Genomic DNA, 19,842 nt, shown 5'->3' on the forward strand with positions numbered 1-19,842 from the left:
TTGTCGCTCGTTGCAAAGAGATCTATCTGAAGTTCTGGGACTTGGTGAGAGATGAAGGAGAACGATCTTGCGTCTAGAGACCATTCCGACTCTATCGGGTTTGTCCGAGATAGAGCATCCGCTGTCACGTTGCGGAATCCTTGTAGGTGAACTGCAGACAAGTGCCACTTCTTCTTCTCTGCCAGACGGAAGATTGGGAGAAGCACCTGATTTATCTGGGGCGATCTTGAGCCTTGGCGATTGAGACAACGAACTACCACCGAGTTGTCTAGGGTTAGACGGATGTGGATCGAGGGTGGCGGGGATAACTTCTTTAGGGTTAGAAGGACCGCCATGGCCTCCAAGATGTTTATGTGGAACGTCTTGAACAGGGGAGACCAGGTGCCTTGAGCCTGTTTTTGGTGGGAGTGACCTCCCCAACCCTCCAGCGAAGCGTCCGTGTGGATGTTGAGTGATGGAGGAGGGTGTTGGAGAGGAATGGACCTTTTCAGGGCCTTTGCTTCTGACCACGGCTTTAGAAGAAGTCGTAGTCTGTTTGGAAGCCGTCTCTTGAGGTCTCTTCGAGCGATGGATGCCGAACGTCTCCAGACTCCCGCGGCATCCTTTAGCTGTGCGCGAAGCACTGGGTTTGTCACTGAGGCGAACTGCAGAGAGCCTAGAACTCGTTCCTGCTGGCGTCTTGAAATGCGTTTGGATTTCAGCAGTCGCTTGACAGACCCTGCTATTTCCTTCCTTTTCTTCTGGGGGATGGAAAGGCGGTGTGACTGAAGGTTCCAGTGGATTCCCAACCACTGGAACTTCTGAGCTGGAGAGAGGCGAGATTTCTTCTCGTTGATCTTGAATCCCAGGTGTTCTAGGTACTGGGTGACTTTGTTGCAAGATTTTACACAATCTTCGGGCGATGGAGCCCAGACTAGCCAGTCGTCGAGGTAGGCCATCACCTGGACGTTTCGGAGGCGGAGCTGTTGTACTATGGCGTCCGCCAGCTTTGTGAAGATCCAAGGGGCCACATTGAGGCCGAAGGGCATGGCTCGGAAGGCGTAGCTTTTCCTTTGGAGTCGAAATCCTAGGTAGGAGGAAGCGTGATGGTTCATTGGAGCGTGCCAGTAGGCATCCGCCAGGTCTATGGAGACCGTGTAGGAACCTCGAGGCAGAAGGGTCCTTATCTGTTGAAGAGTCAGCATCTTGAACTTGTCGTTCGCTATGAACTTGTTGTGGGGGGGATAAGTCCAGAATGACTCTGAGTTTGTCGGAGTCTTTCTTGGGGACACAAAACAGTCTCCCTTGGAACCTGGTGGACTTTACCTTCCTTATCACCTTCTTGTTCAAGAGATCTAGGACATATTCTTCCAGAAGGGGGGTTGATTGTTGGAAGAATTGCTGGAAGGTTGGGGGTGGTTGAGTCCAACTCCAGCCTAGACCCTTCTTGACGATGCTGTGTGCCCAGGGATCGAAGGTCCAACGATCCTGGAATTGGCGGAGTCTTCCTCCCACCGGAAGCACTTCATTGCTTCTGGTGTCCCGAGGGCTTGCTGCCTCGGCCGCTAGCTCCCTTTCCTCCTCTGCCTCTGGAGGGACGGCGAGAGGCGTCTTTGCTTGCACCCTTGTATGAGCCTCTACCTTTGGGACGAAAGGTAGTTGACTGTTGCTCGAAAGCAGGGGTGAAGACGGTGACTGTGACAACACCGGTTGGGGGACCAATTGAAAGGTCTGTTGTGGTTGGGCAACCACTTGGGAGGTAGCGGGTCCCGGAAACTGACGTCTTTGTTGACGTTGCTGGGGTTTCTGTTTTTGGGATTTCCTCTTAGGTTGAGGTCCGTCGTCCTGAGAGGGTTTCCTTTTCTTGGACATGCCCCACTTGTGGAGAAGGTTCCTATTCTCCGTGGCGGCTCTGTCGGTGATTTCCTTCACGAGGTCGGAGGGAAAGAGGTGTTTACCCCAGATGTTGGAGGAAATCAGCCTCCGGGGTTCGTGTTTCACGGTAGCACCTGCAAACACGAATTCACGACAGGCTCTACGAGCCTTTATGAAGTGGTACAAGTCCTTCATCACGGTCATCAGGTGGGATTTGGAGAGTACCATGTAGTGGTCTGGTACTCTGGTGTCACAGGCCATGATTTCAAGTTGGACTTGATGAGATAAGGATGCTGCGAGCCTCTCCTTCGTATCTTGTTCCCGACGAAGGAGGTGATCGTTGAGCTTAGGGAGGTCTTCATTAAACTGACGTCCGGCGACGTCAGGATCTAGCTTTCCCACGACGAAAGTATGCTGGACATCTTTCCAGTTTCGAGCGTCAAGGGGAGTTACTATGGAGAAGGGTCTGCACTCCTCCAGTGCAGGGCAGGCTTTCCCTTCTTCCGCAGCTTTAAGGCACGCAGCTAAGGCCTTTTCCAGGAATGGAAGAATCGCACTTTCAGGTGCGACATAAGTAGGGTGCTTCTTGCTCAGGGCGGGAAGCTTAGAGCAGGTAAAGCCCCTACTCTTGAATGTGTTGGCTAGCATAGCCTGGGCCTTTGCGAGATCGAACACTATCTCTTCCTTCGGTTCGGTCTCTTCCTTCGAGGCAGGTTCAGAGCGCAGACGGACGTAGCAGTCCGGGTAGGCCTCAAAGTTTGGGAAGAACTCCACGTCTTCCAAGGGGACCGTGCCGACCTTATCACTGACAAAGATCCTGCCGGTCGCGATCACCATATGCTCAGCATACCTCCACGGGTTGGCATGTGAGCAAGCGGGGAGATCCTTAACCGAAATCCTCTTCGGTTCTCTGGATCCTATCATGGACCTGATGGACTCCTGATTCTCCTTCAACCTGTCGTCCATGACGGCTCTAATCAGTCGGATCAACTCTTGAGTGGAAGAAGAAGGATCCGTGGTCGAGGAGGTAGACGGAATAGACACTTCCGTCGGTGTAGGAGTAGGAGGGGGGATAGACGGAGGAGCGACCTCTTGCTCCGACTCGGCGTATTCCACCTTGTCTTCGTCATCTTCGGCTCCTTGAGCCATAAGCGTCTTCTCGGTGTCTTCCGAGACATCCGACATCTGCTCGTCATCTCCGGAATCCAAGCGACACTCATGCATGGCCTGAGCCATGACAACATCAGGTTCCACTGTAAGTTGGACAATGGGAATCACATCTTTGGGTACCACTGAATCAGGGGAGGCCTTAGGGAACAGGAGGGACCTCAATTCTTCTGTGGCCAGGTAAGGGCCGGTGGCATTTTTTTGGAAGCCACGCACCCACTTGCGTAGCTTTTCACGAGAAATGTCTCTGACCTCCGCTGAGGGAGGGTTATGGAAGGCGTTAGTCATGTGAGCCTGGCATACCGTACAGTTCAGTGGATTCCAAAACTTCAGATCCCCTTTCTTGTCAGCACAAGGGGCGTGAGTCCTGCAAGCCGTATGCCCGTAAAACTGCGGGCGTTTCACAGCGCAGAAGGCGAAGTCACACTTCATCTGCTCCTCCTGTGGAAGAAAGAGAAAATGAGTATGGGGGAGTCATAAGAATGGCTCTTAAACTAAGTTAATATTAATTATTAATTTTAACTTAAAGAAGGGTGTGATGCATAGAGATTGAAATAGTAAAGAGAACATACTCCATGCATCTCGCCCGGCTGGTTACCGTAAGCTTTGTCCTTGGATAATCCGAGACCGAAGGCACCGGATAGTATTCCTTAGAGTTCCATAGGGCAATGGAATTCCGTGGAAAACCAAGGGTAAGATTGGGACCGAGATCATTCGGTCCCAAACTAGGGGCTAGAAGGCCTCCTTTTAAGGTAACTGCTTCCGGCAACCAGCCGTGCAAAGATGCACGCAGCATGCTGGAAATAGAAGAGTGCAAAGAGACAGCATGATCCATAACAGAACAGTACCAAGGTATTGATCTTAACAGTGGAAACAGTCCATCTGTTTGCGGTATAGGGCTATCAGTATCATATGATAGCTAGAAGAAGGGGGTGCAAGTATTCTTGACGCCTCCGGGGGTTTCCGGCAAGCCGCCGGCATGCCGGAGGTCGCTCCGACAGAGTTTCTGGCATCAAGACAGACAGTATGTAAGTCAAGAGAATACCAGGGTGGCGGCCGCCGGTACAACGGCGGCACGCCGGCAGGGGAGCGGCGGCTCCGGCAGTCGGAGGATGCCGGTTGGTGACTGGGACAATGTATAGCGGAACCGGGTTGCCGGCAATAGATGCCGGCACTCCGGCGGCCGACCGGCGAGCGGACGACAAGCTAGGAGGGAGGAGAGCCGCCGGTAGGAGCCGGCGGCAGTCGGCAGTCCCCCGGCACACAGGGGGCTGTCGGCAAGGGTAGGGAGAGTCACCAGGGTAGGAGGCGGTTATCGCCGACGGTGGAGGCGGCAAGAGACCAGCACCCGGATAGGGAGAGAGACAGGGGGGGAGGGGTGTAGGAAGTTCAGTCATGGACTCCAGACATCCCCCCCCTGAGAGGGTGTACCCATGATAGAGACAGGCTCTATCATCCAGGAGCAGGGGTCACAGAGGACCGGGAGCTAGGTAGCCCAAGGGAGGGCTAGGGGACACCCAAAGAGGGGGATCCCCCCATATGCAGAACATCTCTAGAGACTAACCCCATAGGACACTATGAAGGGTATATGTACCAGAGCGGACTGCACAGGGAAGCTCGGGTAGCCCTACTACTCCACCCTAAGGAGGAGTTGTAGGACAGGGGACAGGTGGGTATAGACTAACCTAAGCATAGGCTAGGCTATACAAGAGATAGGTGGGGAGGGGAGTAGAGAGAAGTCTTCCAAGGAAGGGTTTCTGTACCAGAGCGGCCACTAGGGAAAGGGAGGACACTCCCTAACCTAAGATAAGGCAGATCGGCTGAAACGGTGCATGGGTACAGTTTCAGCAGGGAACAGAGAAACCTTCCTAACCTAACCTAGAGCAGGGCTAAAAGTCCTGAACTAGGGAAGGTAGAAGACATATCGCTATCGCAGGATAGTCATAGACTAATCCTAGCCATAGAGGTAGGGCTAGCCTAACCTCACTCTCGGGCGCAACCCTAAGGGGGGTTCATTCCCTTAGGAAGGACTGAGAGGCGATAAATACTCCATTAGACACTTGATCCCTTTACTCAGAAAGGGAATCAAGGCTAATTAGAGGGAATGCCGAGGCAGGGGATGAAGGAAGCATATAGGGGTCCTACAAGTAGGTTAGGTTAGAAAGAGACACTAACTAACCTATCCCCTATATGGTCCCTGAAGGCGAAATAACATTGCATCACGGTCGAAAGTATTGTAAAATAATGCCCCTATCTTCATAACTTAGTCTAGGATCACTGATAAAATCATGCATGAACACTTATGTACAGGCGCTCTGGCCTGGGGGCTATAGTAGCCGACTGGTATGAGGTCAATCGATGACCGATAAAAAGCGTCGAAACACGATATAAAAGTTCCTAGCTATGAAGACTAAATAAACTAATGTATTCGATTAGTAAATAAGGCCGGAAGCGTTGTTGTGGCTAACTAAATAAGGCATGCATAACAACAACGACGCCATAAAATGGCGGGTCCGGTAGAGGCACAGCTCTGCCACAAAACAGCAATTATCTCGAAAAGTAATATTTACTTTACGGCCAGAGCTTAACTAAACAATACTGGAACCTTGTACTCAACTTTCCAGAAGATGGTGAGGCTGAAGGTACGACATAACGTAGATGCAAATCGATAAAAGGAGCACAGGGAAAATCCGTCTAAGTAGGGCAGCTACTAAACAAAGGATGAAGACGGGCGTGACGTCATTTGAGCAATGGCGCCCGTTTGTTTACGTCTCGAGTATCAGTAGTAGCCACGAGTGAGATTGGCTGTGGAACGGCTCCCAACTATTCTCTACCCTTACACACCGAAGCATTAACTCTGTTCGGGGTGAAGATAGCTATGTGGCGTGTTTAGACATGCGTCCCCTGTTGATTTACGATGTCTTAAAGGGAAACCTTTGAGATACTCGCTCCAGAAGTTAGAATTCTGTGATAACCTGTGGTTAAATTCTCTGGGAATATCTTAGTAGTATTATACCCAAGGAAGCTACCAAAAAGGAACCTTCCATCAGGACGCCATGGCTTGAGCCCAAAAATATAGGTATATATATATATATATATATATAATATATATATATATATATATATATATATATATATATATATATATAATATATATATATATATATATATATACATATATATATACATATATATATATATATATATATATATATATATATATATATATATATATATATATATATATATATATATTAAACCCTAGTCCTAAAAATATAAGAGTCATATCCTATATTTCCTTTTCACAATAATTTTTGCTTTGTGAATACAGGAGCAAAAGATTTAAAAAAAAATAATAATAACGTTGCGTGCCTAAAATCCGGTAAAAGAGAAAAATCAATGAATTCTTTTTCCGATTCAAGAGTGATGTATAGCGATATTTTAACGACAATTTCCACAAATTCGGGAAAAGATTTCCAAAACCACATTACCCGCAGTTTCGAAAATAATTTATTACAAGCTTTCTTAGGGTCTTCCAATTCTCCCCCTTTAGAAAAAGAAACATTCACAGATTAAGAACATTTTTCATATGGTTCAGGAGCTCTACAAATCAACAGGAACGTTTTATGTAAACTCCTCAGCCTATCTATTTTTTTATAATATTCCCTATTTTGCTTTCTATTACAATGTACGTTTTACTCTTATTTCACAATTCATCTCTTCTTGCTCAGCATATTAGAAGGTTTTTATTTGATGCATAATAATTTTCAACTCTTTTATATATGAACCACCCTTGTACTGTCTTCCGGTTTATTAAATTGTAAATTTAAATGGAACATCTAAATTACTCATATTGATTATAGAGTATTACCATAAATGGCTTAAATCATACCGAATAAACGTTCTTTAGACATTTTAATTATAAATGCAAGAAGTATAATATCTTTTTTTATATATATTTGTTATTTTAGATTTAACTTATAAATTGATAAATATGTTCGCTATCCTATTAGTTGGTGAGGAACACTCTTCCCATTTACATCATTTATTTCAAAGGTCTGAATCCTTGTCTTATATTTTAATTTCATACCTCTTTACACCATTTCTTGCATTACTTAGCCTCATCCTTTCTTTTTTTTTTCTTTCTAAAGATTTTATATCTTTTCACCATCAATTTCCTATTTTTTTTTTATTTATAGTGGCGGATTTCACTCTGTTACTCTGATATAGATAAGTTAACTACCAATCTTTTTATACCACCTTCTCCATAAGTTCATGGTAATGTTATCCTCGTAAGCGACGGCCACATGCAATATTAGTGTCATAAGCTGCTGCTGATCTGCTAGGACAACAGGTCAGAATCTCGGTACACGGTTTACAACATTATCTGTTCATGGGCTCCTGAAGTCCTCTGGCTGCCACCTGCCCATCTGGTTTAAACACCATCGAACATGTGATGGGCTAAGTGAAGCATTATGTACGGTAATCGTCGCATAGGTTCACTCGTGCAGAACGGCAAGCTTGCTTGCTTTAAGATTACCTTGCCTTACGCAATACACGGGCTCTTGCGTTGGGAACCCGTAAAACTTCTGCAAGCAGGGCTCCTGGCAAAGATAGTTGCAACCAAGGAGGTGACGGCGCATGCTGTGAGAAGATCCAGGTCGTTCGAAGAACAGTACTGGCCATCGGACAATGTAAATGAATGTGTTGAACCCAACATTATCACCAAGGACAGCAATGGTGAGGAGGATCTGATTATCCATCATGATATGAATTGAAATAAAACACGCGCCCAGTTACTATCATAACTATCCCCACACACCATATGTATACACTTGTAATTAAATCCCCTCTCTAGGTTCAAGAAATTTATTATTTATTATATATTTTTCAGAAAGAGAGAGAGAGAGAGAGAGAGAGAGAGAGAGGAGAGAGAGAGAGAGAGAGAGAGAGAGAGAGAGAGAGAGAGAGAGAGAGAGAGAGAGAGAAAGAGAGAGAGAGAGAGAGAGAGAGAGAGGAGAGAGGGGGGGGGGGGAGTTGGGAAGGAATGGAAACTAAAGCAGGGATTGAACAATGAGTAAAGGTTTCTGTGTGGTAGGAAGGATAAGTAACGGAAAAGTGTTTATCCGAATGAATGCACAAATCTTCACTGGATAGACTTGGTTATGTCTTAAAATTCAAGAGTAAAGTCCCTTCAAATCTATATTTGAACAGGGTATTTTTCATAAAAAATTAGGTGAGTGTGTGAGACTCAATGTCTCAAAGTTCCATACCAATCAATCGATTTCCTTGAAAAATATTAACAATAAACCTGGGGTCCAGGCAGCAAAAATAAATAGTAGATTTATATCGATTTTCGCATTTTCTACTTATGTGTAGTACTGTCTTTATTACTAAACATAATCTTCAAGTCAATAAAAGATTTCATTTGCGGGCGTTCTTACATTACATGTTTTATCTTTATTTGACAATTGTATTTTATTTTTTTTATTCCATACGAATATTTTCGATATCATAATTTTCATTTTTATTATAAAGATGGCGATGCTGACGAAGAAGTTGGTTATTTTGTATCTTCCTCATTATGATTGCCATAATAATTTTTTACTTTGATTCTATTGCAGTGGTAGAGTTCATGTTTATGTTTACTGCATCGGTATTTTTTATTCCCGAATATTAAAGAAACTAAATATACCCAGGTATAAAAAGAAATAGAAAATACGTTGGTGCAAAGGGGAAAGCAAAATAGTCTCTCACTAGAACCCAAACTCTTCAAAGAGAGTAATTTCCTTATGAAAAAATTTGCTTGCTTAACAACACACGGAGTGAAGAACATTGGAACAGAGCCAACCGAGAGAAACAGCGAAATGGTCGGGGACAAAATATTTCTTTTTCGTGACATGAGTTTTCAGATACTTTTGGTCCACTGCTTTTTTAAATAAGGCGAAAACACAATAACTCGAATTGTCGGTGTTTTTTTTTAATCCTTCTGGATTAGAACAAGAGAAATTGTATGGTGAATATACTAAAAATAATTACTTTGCGTAAAATAAGAAAATATTCTTATGCTCATTAGCATAATAAAGTGAAATGAATTGTTTTGACTTCAAAATATAACATTATATTCTGAATATAAAATATACCGCTACATACGAGGTTTGGACAAGAAATGAGGTGACTGTCATTTTACAGTATTTGCGCCATTACCAAGTTCATATTACAATAACATTCTTGTATGAACACTGAAGTCTACCGTTGGGCTTTGTTGTAAAACCTGAAGTGAAAACTTCCCTCTGAGATTATGCTCTATGCAAAAATATATGTGGGCGTGGTTTACCATAGCCACATATGTAATGATGTCTCATCTGTAAAACTATTTAACTTTTAAGTTAGTTTTCACAGTATTCATAAATTGGCCACTTTAGCTGCTTACCATTTTATATGAATTTAGTGTCACCTAAGATTAGCGATGTTACCTAATGTTCACCTTACTAGTTAAAAGTCAACTGGCGTCAATTTTACATATTCATGTTAAAAGAAAAATGTATTTGTTTACAAGAGCACGCTCTCCATTTACTCCAAAATTATGCATTCCTGTGGTATTATCTTCTTGTACAGTACTTAGAGGATTTTTTAAAATGCTTGGAAAGAAAAAAAATAGCAAGATATGTTGCACCAAGGGGGGGGGGGGGCGGAGGGGGAGGGGTTGGTTGAGTGGGTACTAAGCGACCTGGAACCGACATCGTCATCATAGTCAATCAAAGAGAAGTTCATGACGTCAGTGTACATTTGGTATAAATTCAAAATATATACTATATAAAAAATGCAGTAATTACTCAAAAGTGTCCCTAATTGTGAAATGTGTATTCTATATTTGGTAAATAATTGATAATAAATCTTATTAATGTGTGTTTTTTTTTTCAACTAAACTTTTTCGAGAATGACTACTATCGTTTCCAGAGGCCGTGTAATAGTGTTTTTGTTTTTTAGATAACTGCTAAAATAACTGATGGATTTCCATGATATCAAAGCAGGGAGCACTTCATACAATGGCCTAATTTTGGGAAAAACTGTGTATTGCCAATTACGTTTCATTAACTTTTTTACTTAAGAAAATGAGGCTAAAGCCAGTCTTAGCCACCCACACATTCGCAAAAGTGATGACATCCATCATTGACGTTGTTATAATTTTTCTTCCCCTGTACCTCCCATCCTCCGCATTGTTAAACGCCTGTTTAAATCCATAGATAATTTTCATATGACCTACCGCAAGCAATACGAAATTCTTTGTCAGTAAAAGTTCAGCATACCTGGTAATGTGATTCATGACTTTAGACGTTACCTAAACACAAGACCAACGTTTTATATCTTACCCACTCACTTACATTGAAGATCAAGAAGGAGACTTATGACAGGAGACGAAATAAGCCATGCTAACCCTACACTTCGCACTTCAAGCGAGTGTTGGTAAAGCAATAGAAATATAGTTTTCTTTAGGTTAAGCCGTAGGACTCATTCTTCCGTACAACACAGGTTACTCGATACATCAATTGCCAGGAAGAAAATGACAGAGAGCATTGTTTGATATAATTTATCATATCAATTTCACCAGAGAGAGTAGCTTGAATTCCTTAGAAGGTAGACTTCTAAAAGATGTTTCATATAAGGGTATTGACATCAGCCATTTGATAAATTTTGAAATCATATATATATATATATTATATATATATATATATATATATATATATATATATATATATATATATATATATATATATATATATATATATATATATATATAAATATATATACATATATATATATATATATATATATATATATATATATATATATATATATATATATATATATATATATATATATATATATATATATATATGTATAAATATATAAATATATATATATATATATATATATATATATATATATATATATATATATATATAACGGATTTTGAGCGAAGCGAAAAATCTATTTTTGGGTAAGATGGCCATGTCGTCCTGATGGAAGTTCCTTAAAGGCAGCTTCCTAGGGTATATTACAACTACGGCGATATTCCCAGAGAATTTACCTTAAGGTACCCAGAATTCTAACTCCTGGAGCGAGTATCCCTAAAAAAGACCTTAGGGATATCGTAAATATCAGTGGACGTATTCTTGACACGCCTCATAGCAATCTATACCCCGAATAGAGTTAACACTTCGTAGGGGTCAAATGGTAAGAAAACGAAAACGATAAGAAAGGGGGGAGCCGTTCGTAAGGCATCTCTCCTCCCCGTTTCGTAAGCGTGCCCTGCGCCGCTCGCGGCGCCATCTGTATTCCTTGTAGCGATACACGAGGTGCTACAGATACTGTATGTAGGGAGGGGTCCTACAACCCTTTTCTCTTTTTTTTTTTTTTTTTTTGAAAAGGGACAGGGCGGGTCCATCAGGACGACATGGCCATCTTACCCGAAAATAGATTTTTCGCTTCGCTCAAAATCCGTTTTTTGGGCTCAAGCCATGTCGTCCTGATGGAAGTATACCAGAGCATTACTGTATCTGTGGATTCTCAATACGTGCCGTACTCCTCAGGAATGTTTCTTAGTCAACTCGACTGAAAGACCTAAGATGTTACCGTTATACATCTTTTCACTAATCATAAGCCATGAAAGCGCTTCCTGCCCCCTACAGGGAGGAGTCCTACTCGACTCTAGAAATGAACGAAGAGTACATATACCTATGTATGAATCACTCGCCAGCCAGTACAATATAGTGGTCTCACTCTATATGAAGTAAAGCATAGTCCTTACGGAACTACAGCATCCAAGGGAAAAAATCCCGACCAGCACCCTTGTCGAAGTAAAAATAGACAAAAAGGTTATATCTGCGTAGGATTAAACTTGCTGCCGCCACCGTCCTCAGAGAGGGGTGGAGCCCTTTATGCTAAGGAAAGTATAAACCAGTGCAACAAGGCTTGCATTAAGGAATAGGCTCTTATAGATATCCCCGATTAATATACATAGGCTAAATGCTCAATAATTAACATGAAATCAATATAGGTGAAGGAGACGCAAGGTTCCCGAGAACAAGTTTATTGAGTAACAATAAATAGACATGGTTACCACAAATATATACATAAGATAGGTGGATGACCAACAATTTACACAAGTACCGTAGTGCATGGATGTATGGTTATCTGAAAGAAAACAATCAGGTCACTTGTCGCATACCAAGGTATCAAAGTTAACGTCCATGTTACTATCCACTGACATTAGCGTCAGCAACGCTCAGCACACCTGTCTGTACTTGTGCTACCATCACCATAACGCTGGAACAGTCACTGTGGGCTCCCAGAGCCTTCACTACTAGTTATACCAACGCATATAACTATACACTCACCCAAGAATCAAAGTCCCAAATAATTCCACTGTTCCTCGCAGAGTTGAACAGCAGGGTTAACGACGCACCCAACTGCTACCACAGACCTCTTTAGCTGCTCCACTTGCTTAGCATAGTGGCGAAAGAATACCCTGGAAGACTTCCAGCCAGTGTATGAACGAAGGTGTTCAAAATCCATAAAGTTAAAGAAGTTTAAGGATGAAGCAACTTTCCTCGGATCATGACCTGCGGGTGAACTGTCAGGATCCGCTCTGCGAATAAAATATGTAATTTTCGCCCTAAGCTGATTTAAAGATAAATTCGAGAGCGATGTTTCTCCTCTGAATAGTTGGCCCCCATGGAAGTCTGAAGTTCTACGAAGATAGACCTTTAGGCATTCTACGGGACATAGAGATGCATCTTCTTTCAGAGGGCAGATTCTCCAGGGACCCCACCTGTTGGTGGGCAACTCGTTCTTAGCGAGAAACGTAGGGTCCGGAAACAGGTTCAGTTCTCCCCCATCCAGGAACTGAACCCGGCCCTCCTCTCTCGAGAGGGCCACAATCTCACTAACTGGCCCCAGAAGCAAGGGCAAAAAGGAAGATCACTTTTTGAGTCAGGTCCTTCAATGCGCACTCCTCATTATCCAGTAATGAGGCAAAATGAAGGACTTTGTCTAACGACCACGAAATAGGCTTTGGAGGAGCTGAAGGTCTAAGCCTAGCACAGGCCTTCGGGATCTTATTAAACATCTCGTTAGCGAGGTCTACCTGGAAGGCATATAGAATGGGTCTTGTCAGAGCTGACTTACATGTAGAAATCGTGTTAGCCGCCAGCCCCTGTCCGTGGAGGTGGATGAAGAAGGATAGGCAGAACTCCGTAGAGATCTCGTGCGGATTCTTGTCTTTGACAAAGGCTACCCATTTCTTCCATGCTGATTCGTACTGCCTTCTAGTAGACTTACACTTATATTCTTCCAGGAAGTCGATGCTATCTTTCGAGATTCCGAACCGTTTCTTCACCGCTAGGGAGAGAAAATCATGAGCTGCAGGGTCCGGGTTTTCTGTAATGAAGCGTAGACAGTCGACTTCTGGACTTGCTGGGACAGAACTGGGTCCGGGAGTGGTAGAAACTCTAGTCGTAGTTCCAGAGCCAGAGGGAACCATACACTGTTCGGCCACTTGTGGGCCACTATTGCTGCTACTCCCTTGAAGGATCTCAGTTTGTTGAGGACCCTCAACATCAGATTGTGAGGGGGAAACAGGTAGATCCTGGACCATCTGTTCCAATCGAGGGACATCGCATCTACTGCTTCCGCCAAGGGGTCCTCGTATGGGGACACATATCTCGGCAGCTTCTTGTTGTCCTTCGTCGCGAAGAGGTCTATCTGCAGTTCTGGGACTTGTCTCAAGATGAAGGAGAATGATCCTGCGTCTAGGGACCATTCCGACTCTATCGGTGTAACCCTGGATAGAGCGTCCGCGGTCACATTCCGGACTCCTTGAAGGTGAACTGCTGACAGGTGCCACTTCTTCTTCTCCGCCAGTCGAAATATGGCTAACATTACCTGGTTGAGAGGTGGAGATCTCGATCCCTGCCGATTCAGACATTTCACTACCACCTCGCTGTCCAGTACCAACCTTACATGGATCGAGTGACGTGGGGATACTTTCTTCAGGGTAAGAAGCACTGCCATAGCTTCTAGAAAGTTTATGTGAAAAGTCCCAAATAGCTTGGACCAGGTCCCTTGCACTTTTTTTCCGATGGGAGTGACCCCCCCACCCTACCTTTGAGGCGTCTGTGTGGATTGTCACTGACGGGGGGGGGGGTAGTTGAAGAGGTACTGACCTCTTTAGACGACTGGCTTGAGACCACGGTCTGAGAAGAGAACGTAGCCGAAGTGGGACCGGTCTCTTCAAGTCCCTTCGCTCTTTCGATGCAAAGGTTCTCCAGACTCCCGCTGCATCTTTTAGCTGTGCTCTTAGCACTGGGTCTGTTACTGATGTGAATTGAAGAGAGCCCAAAACCCTCTCTTGTTCGCCTCTTGATATCCTCTCGGAAAGTAGAAGTGTCCTGACAGACTCCGCTATTTCCTTCCTTTTTGACATCGGAATGGAAAAACGGTGTGACACTAGATCCCAGTGAATTCCCAACCACTGGAACCTCTGAGCTGGAGAAAGACGAGACTTCTTTCTGTTGATCATGAAACCTAGATATTCCAGGAACTGGATCACTTGTAGGGGAGCCTGCAAGCATTCCGCTCTGGATGCTGCCCACACCAACCAATCGTCCAGGTAGGCTACTACCTGGAACCCTTTTAGGCGTAACTGTTTGAGCGCTGCGCTCGCAAGCTTCGTAAAGATCCTTGGGGCTATGTTTAGCCCGAAGGGCATCGCTCTGAAAGCATAAAGTTTTTGTTGTAGCTTGAATCCTAGGTAGGGGGAGAGACGGCAACTTATTGGAACGTGCCAATATGCGTCTGACAAATCGATGGAGACGGTATATGCCCTCTTGGGCAGTAAGGCCCTTATGTGTTGTTACGTTAACATCTTGAACTTGTGGTTCACTATGAACTTGTTGAGTGGTGACAAGTCCAGAATGACTCTGAGTTTCCCCGAGTCTCTCTTGGGAACACAAAACAGCCTCCCTTGAAACTTGATGGACTTTACCCTCCGGATCACCTTTTTCTCCAACAGATCTTGAATGTACTCCTTCAAAACGGGGGTGGAGTGTTGGAAAAATTGAGGGCACTGGGGTGGAGTACTGTACCAACTCCAACCCAGTCCATTTTTGAGCAGGCTGTGGGCCCAGGGATCGAAGGTCCAGCGATCCCGGAAAATACTGTAGTCTCCCACCTACCGGCGACACTTCACTTTGACTGCCCTGCAGTCTTGCCTCCCTGGCCGCGACCACCTCTGAATCCTCTTCCCCTAGAGGGGCGTCTCGCCGAACCTCTGGCTGCACCTCTGGGCTTTGCTCGAAACGTGGTCGATTGCCCTTCGAACACTGGATTGAATGCCGGGGATGCTGATGACACGGCTTGGGGTACCCATTGGAAGGTGGTCGGGGTCTGGGCTACCAGTTGTGGTACCGGAGGCAAAGCTGGCTGCTGCTGCTGCTGTCGTTGTGGTCTGAAAGGCTTGGCTGGACGGGAAGAAAACCTCGATTTCTTCACCTTTCCTTTCGGCTGAGGGCCCTCATCAGGGGAAGAAGACTTCCTCTTAAGGGACAGGCCCCACTTCAGGAGAAGATTACGGTTCTCAGTGGCTGCCTTGTCCACCACCTCTTTGACCACTTCGTTGGGAAAGAGATCTTTACCCCAGATGCTAGATGAAATGAGCCTCTTGGGTTCATGCCTCACTGTGGCCGAGGCGAAAACAAACTCTCTACAGGCCCTCCTTGCTTTGACAAAGCCATAGAGGTCCTTAGTCCCCGTGGCCAGATGGATCTTGGCCATTACCATGAACATCTCAGGCATCTTGGGGTCGCTAGCCATTGTCTCCATGTTAGTCTGGAGAGACATCGAGGCTGCCAGGCGCTCCTTTGTGTCCAATTCCCTCCGTAGGAGGAATTCCGACAACTTGGGAAGGTTTTCGCCGAACTGCTGACCTGCAATGTCGGCGTCCAACTTCCCAACCGAGAAAGTGAGGTGTACCTCCTTCCAGTCCTTATTATCCAGCGGCAAGGCCAACGACAGTGGTTTGCATTCCTCCAGAGATGGACACGGTTTGCCAGCTTCAACCGCCTTCAAGACGGCCGCAAACCCTTTCTGCATAAAGGGGAAGGCCCTAACCGGGGAGGATACAAAGGAGGGGTGCTTCTTACTCAAAGCAGCAACTTTAGAGTTTGAGAACCCCCTCTCCTTCAATGCAGATGTTAGGGTAGCTTGAGCCTTGGAGTGATCCAGGATGATCACCTCCTTCGGTTCCGTCTCCTCCTTCGAGGCCGGCTCCTTCTTCAGACGGACATAACAGTCCGGGTAGGCCCCTCTACTGGGCCAGAATTCCACCTCCTCAAGGGGAACTGAGCCCAGTTTCTCCGACATGACGATCTTCCCGATCGTCATCGGCATGTGCTCGGCATATCTCCACGGGTTGGCATCCGAGCACAGAGGAAGGTCCTTCACGTTGAGCTTCTTTGGAGGTCCACGTGATGCTGTTATCTTCTGCATCTGGAGCTCCAAAGTAGCGGCCTTCTGATTATTCTCCCTCTGCATCTGTTGGATCATACCAACGATGGAAGAGAGAGCCTGTCCCAGCTCTGCTGGAATAGCGGACGAAGTAGAGGGGATAGGTTCAGGGGTCTAAGCCGGAACGTCTGAAGGTACGGGAACCTCTTCCTCCACGGCAATAGGATCTTGATCCTCCTCCTCACCCTCTGCGAGGAGATCCTGTTCCGCACGATCGGACAAGTCAGACCTCTTGTCATCCAGCTGGATGTCCTGCATGGCATCCGTAACATCCTCCTCCACTGGGATCTGGACGAGAGGGATCTCCGGCCGAGGCTGGGGAACAACAGCGTCAGTGGAAGCTTTGGGAAAAAGGTATGCCCTCATCTTCTCATTAGGAAGATAAGGTCCAGTGGTGTTCTTCTGAAAACCCCTTACCCATAAACGGAGCTTCTCCCTCGCTGCATCCCTTGACTCCGCCGACCTAGGGGATTCAAAAGCCTCTGATAGCAGGTTAGTACATACTGCACATACCTGCGGATCCCTGTAGCGATGGTCATCATTGGAGGCTGCGCAAGCCGCGTGCCTCCTACACGAGACATGTCCGCAAAAGTTCTTGCTGCGGACATTGCAGAAGACACTATCACATTTCGGATGCTCCTCCTGTAAAAGAAGAAAATTTCCATGAATATCAAGTGAATTTCAATTCACATGTAAATATGAGTATTCACAAAGAATAAGGGAAAGACACCTACTTGTGAAACCCACACAATCACCTGTGGAAGCCCACCAGCCAAAAATCACGTAGTTAGTCTTTACTAGAATAACCAGAGATCATATTTCCCAAGGAAATTAGGTGTAGCTCACACCTAAGGTAAAATTTTACCATTCTGGCCAGGGATGAAAAGAATTCTCTTTTTTATCCTTGTAAGGCGACACCAAGTGATTGCACAAAGTAACACAAGTAAGTTAGAAAAGACAGTGTTGTAACCTACTATATCATGGTCTCCCTTGGTTGAATACACCACCCAAGAAAGAACTGATACAGTACATGAGGGTGGTGTGCCGGCTGGCTATTGCCGGTCAGTAACCCCCCCCCCCTTTTTTCCAAAGGTAGATTTCAAGTACACAACTCCAGATCACCCCTATTGGGGAGAACTCCAGATCTCATGCCTGAACCGGCCGGCAGTGGTTGCCGGTCCGCAGCCACCCGGGTAGCACTGTGTTGCCGGCCATCACTCTTAGTGGCCGGCTAACCGGGCAGTGTAGCAGGGCGGCCGGCAGCGGTAAGCAAACCCTGCCGGCTGGCTTCCACACCAGGTAGCGCTCGGCTGCCGGCCGCCACTCATAGTGGCCGGCAGATGAGCAAGAGACCGGCCGGCAAAGGTATATAACCACCGCCGACCGACAGCAAGAGAACTGGAGAACACCCCCCCCCACCGGCGGCCGGCCTGTAGGCCGGCAGACGGCAAGGACAACACATAAGAAGACAACAGAATGAGTTCCGGGCTAAGAGGCTATGAGCCTCTGTGCCCGGCACCCGAAAGAGTGCCGAGAGGAAGGGGAGACACTAAGTCAGGCTTCCTAACCACTGCTTACTGAATCTACAGACGGCAGCAGTGGAGGGACCAAGAAAGGACCGGGCAGCACTCAAAAGAAAGGGTCTCTGCCGGTCGGCACACTCTGCCGGCCGACAGGGGACCACGTCAGTTCCCCATCCTAACCTAGGCTAGGTACGGATGCGGACGACTGACACAAAGGAAACGGAAAAATAGAAGGGAAGGACAGAGGGTCCTATCCAACCTTGCCTTGGTTAAGGGTCATTCCCAACTAAGAGAGCTCATCTCAGCCAGAGAAATCCCGGGAGGGAGGCCGGCACTACTGGCTGCCTCCCTAAAACCAAGGCAAGGAAGGGATTGCTATTCCAGAAAGGGAACATATCCCGAATCCAGAACGGCAAAGAGGACAAGTCTGAGGGGTCACCGAGCGAAGGGATCACTACAGGAACCCAACAAGGTGATCCAAGGGGGATAAACCCCTTATGCCCGTGTCAGTCAGCAAGGGAGACTCTGCCCCATGCTAGACCAACACGGACTCAGACTAATACACTGCCGTACTGTCCCCCTCTGAACCAATTCAGTTGGAACAGGAAGGTACAGTACTACTCCAGCATAGATATATTTGAAATTTAATTCAAACAAACCTCTAGAGGTAAGCTATCATGCAGGAAGTACAAGGGCCAACAGCTAGCCTACGAAGACTAGTGTTGGTCGGCCTAGGCAAAACTTTCGCCAGGCACACTACTATCGCATCATAACAGAATTCCTAATTAAGCTAAGCAGCTAATTATTAAAGCGCAAAGGGGCTGGGAACGTCGCTCTTGCTAACAAATAAATCCTATTCTAGCAAGCGACAGTGTCCATGACGCCTCCAGCAGGCAACAGCTCTTGTATCAAAGATAACTCTTTTAATTACTTTAATTTTAAACAAGAGCCTACATTTATACATAAAAGAAATAGTACTCAACTTATCCGAGGCAGAAGAAGTTGGAGAAAGCATTATAAACGAGTAAATCCAAGATTTTGGTAGTAACACAGGGAAAAACACCGAGTCGTATAGCTACGCAAAAAGGAATACAGATGGCGCCGCGAGCGGCGCAGGGCACGCTTACGAAACGGGGAGGAGAGATGCCTTACGAACGGCTCCCCCCTTTCTTATCGTTTTCGTTTTCTTGCCATTTGACCCTTACGAAGTGTTAACTCTATTCGGGGTATAGATTGCTATGAGGCGTGTCAAGAATACGTCCACTGATATTTACGATATCCCTAAGGTCTTTTTTAGGGATACTCGCTCCAGGAGTTAGAATTCTGGGTACCTTAAGGTAAATTCTCTGGGAATATCGCCGTAGTTGTAATATACCTTAGGAAGCTGCCTTTAAGGAACTTCCATCAGGACGACATGGCTTGAGCCCAAAAATATATATATATATATATATATATATATATATATATATATATATATATACATATATATATACATATATATATATATATATATATATATATATATATATATATATATATATATATACATATATATATATATATATATATATATATATATATATATATATATATATATATATATATATATGTATATATATATATATATATATATATATATATATATATATATATATATATATATATATATATATATATATATATATATATATATATGTGTGTGTGTGTGTGTGTGTGTGTGTGTGTGTGT

This window comes from Palaemon carinicauda, chromosome 23 (assembly GCF_036898095.1).
Source record: "Palaemon carinicauda isolate YSFRI2023 chromosome 23, ASM3689809v2, whole genome shotgun sequence".
In the NCBI taxonomy this organism is placed as follows: domain Eukaryota; kingdom Metazoa; phylum Arthropoda; class Malacostraca; order Decapoda; family Palaemonidae; genus Palaemon; species Palaemon carinicauda.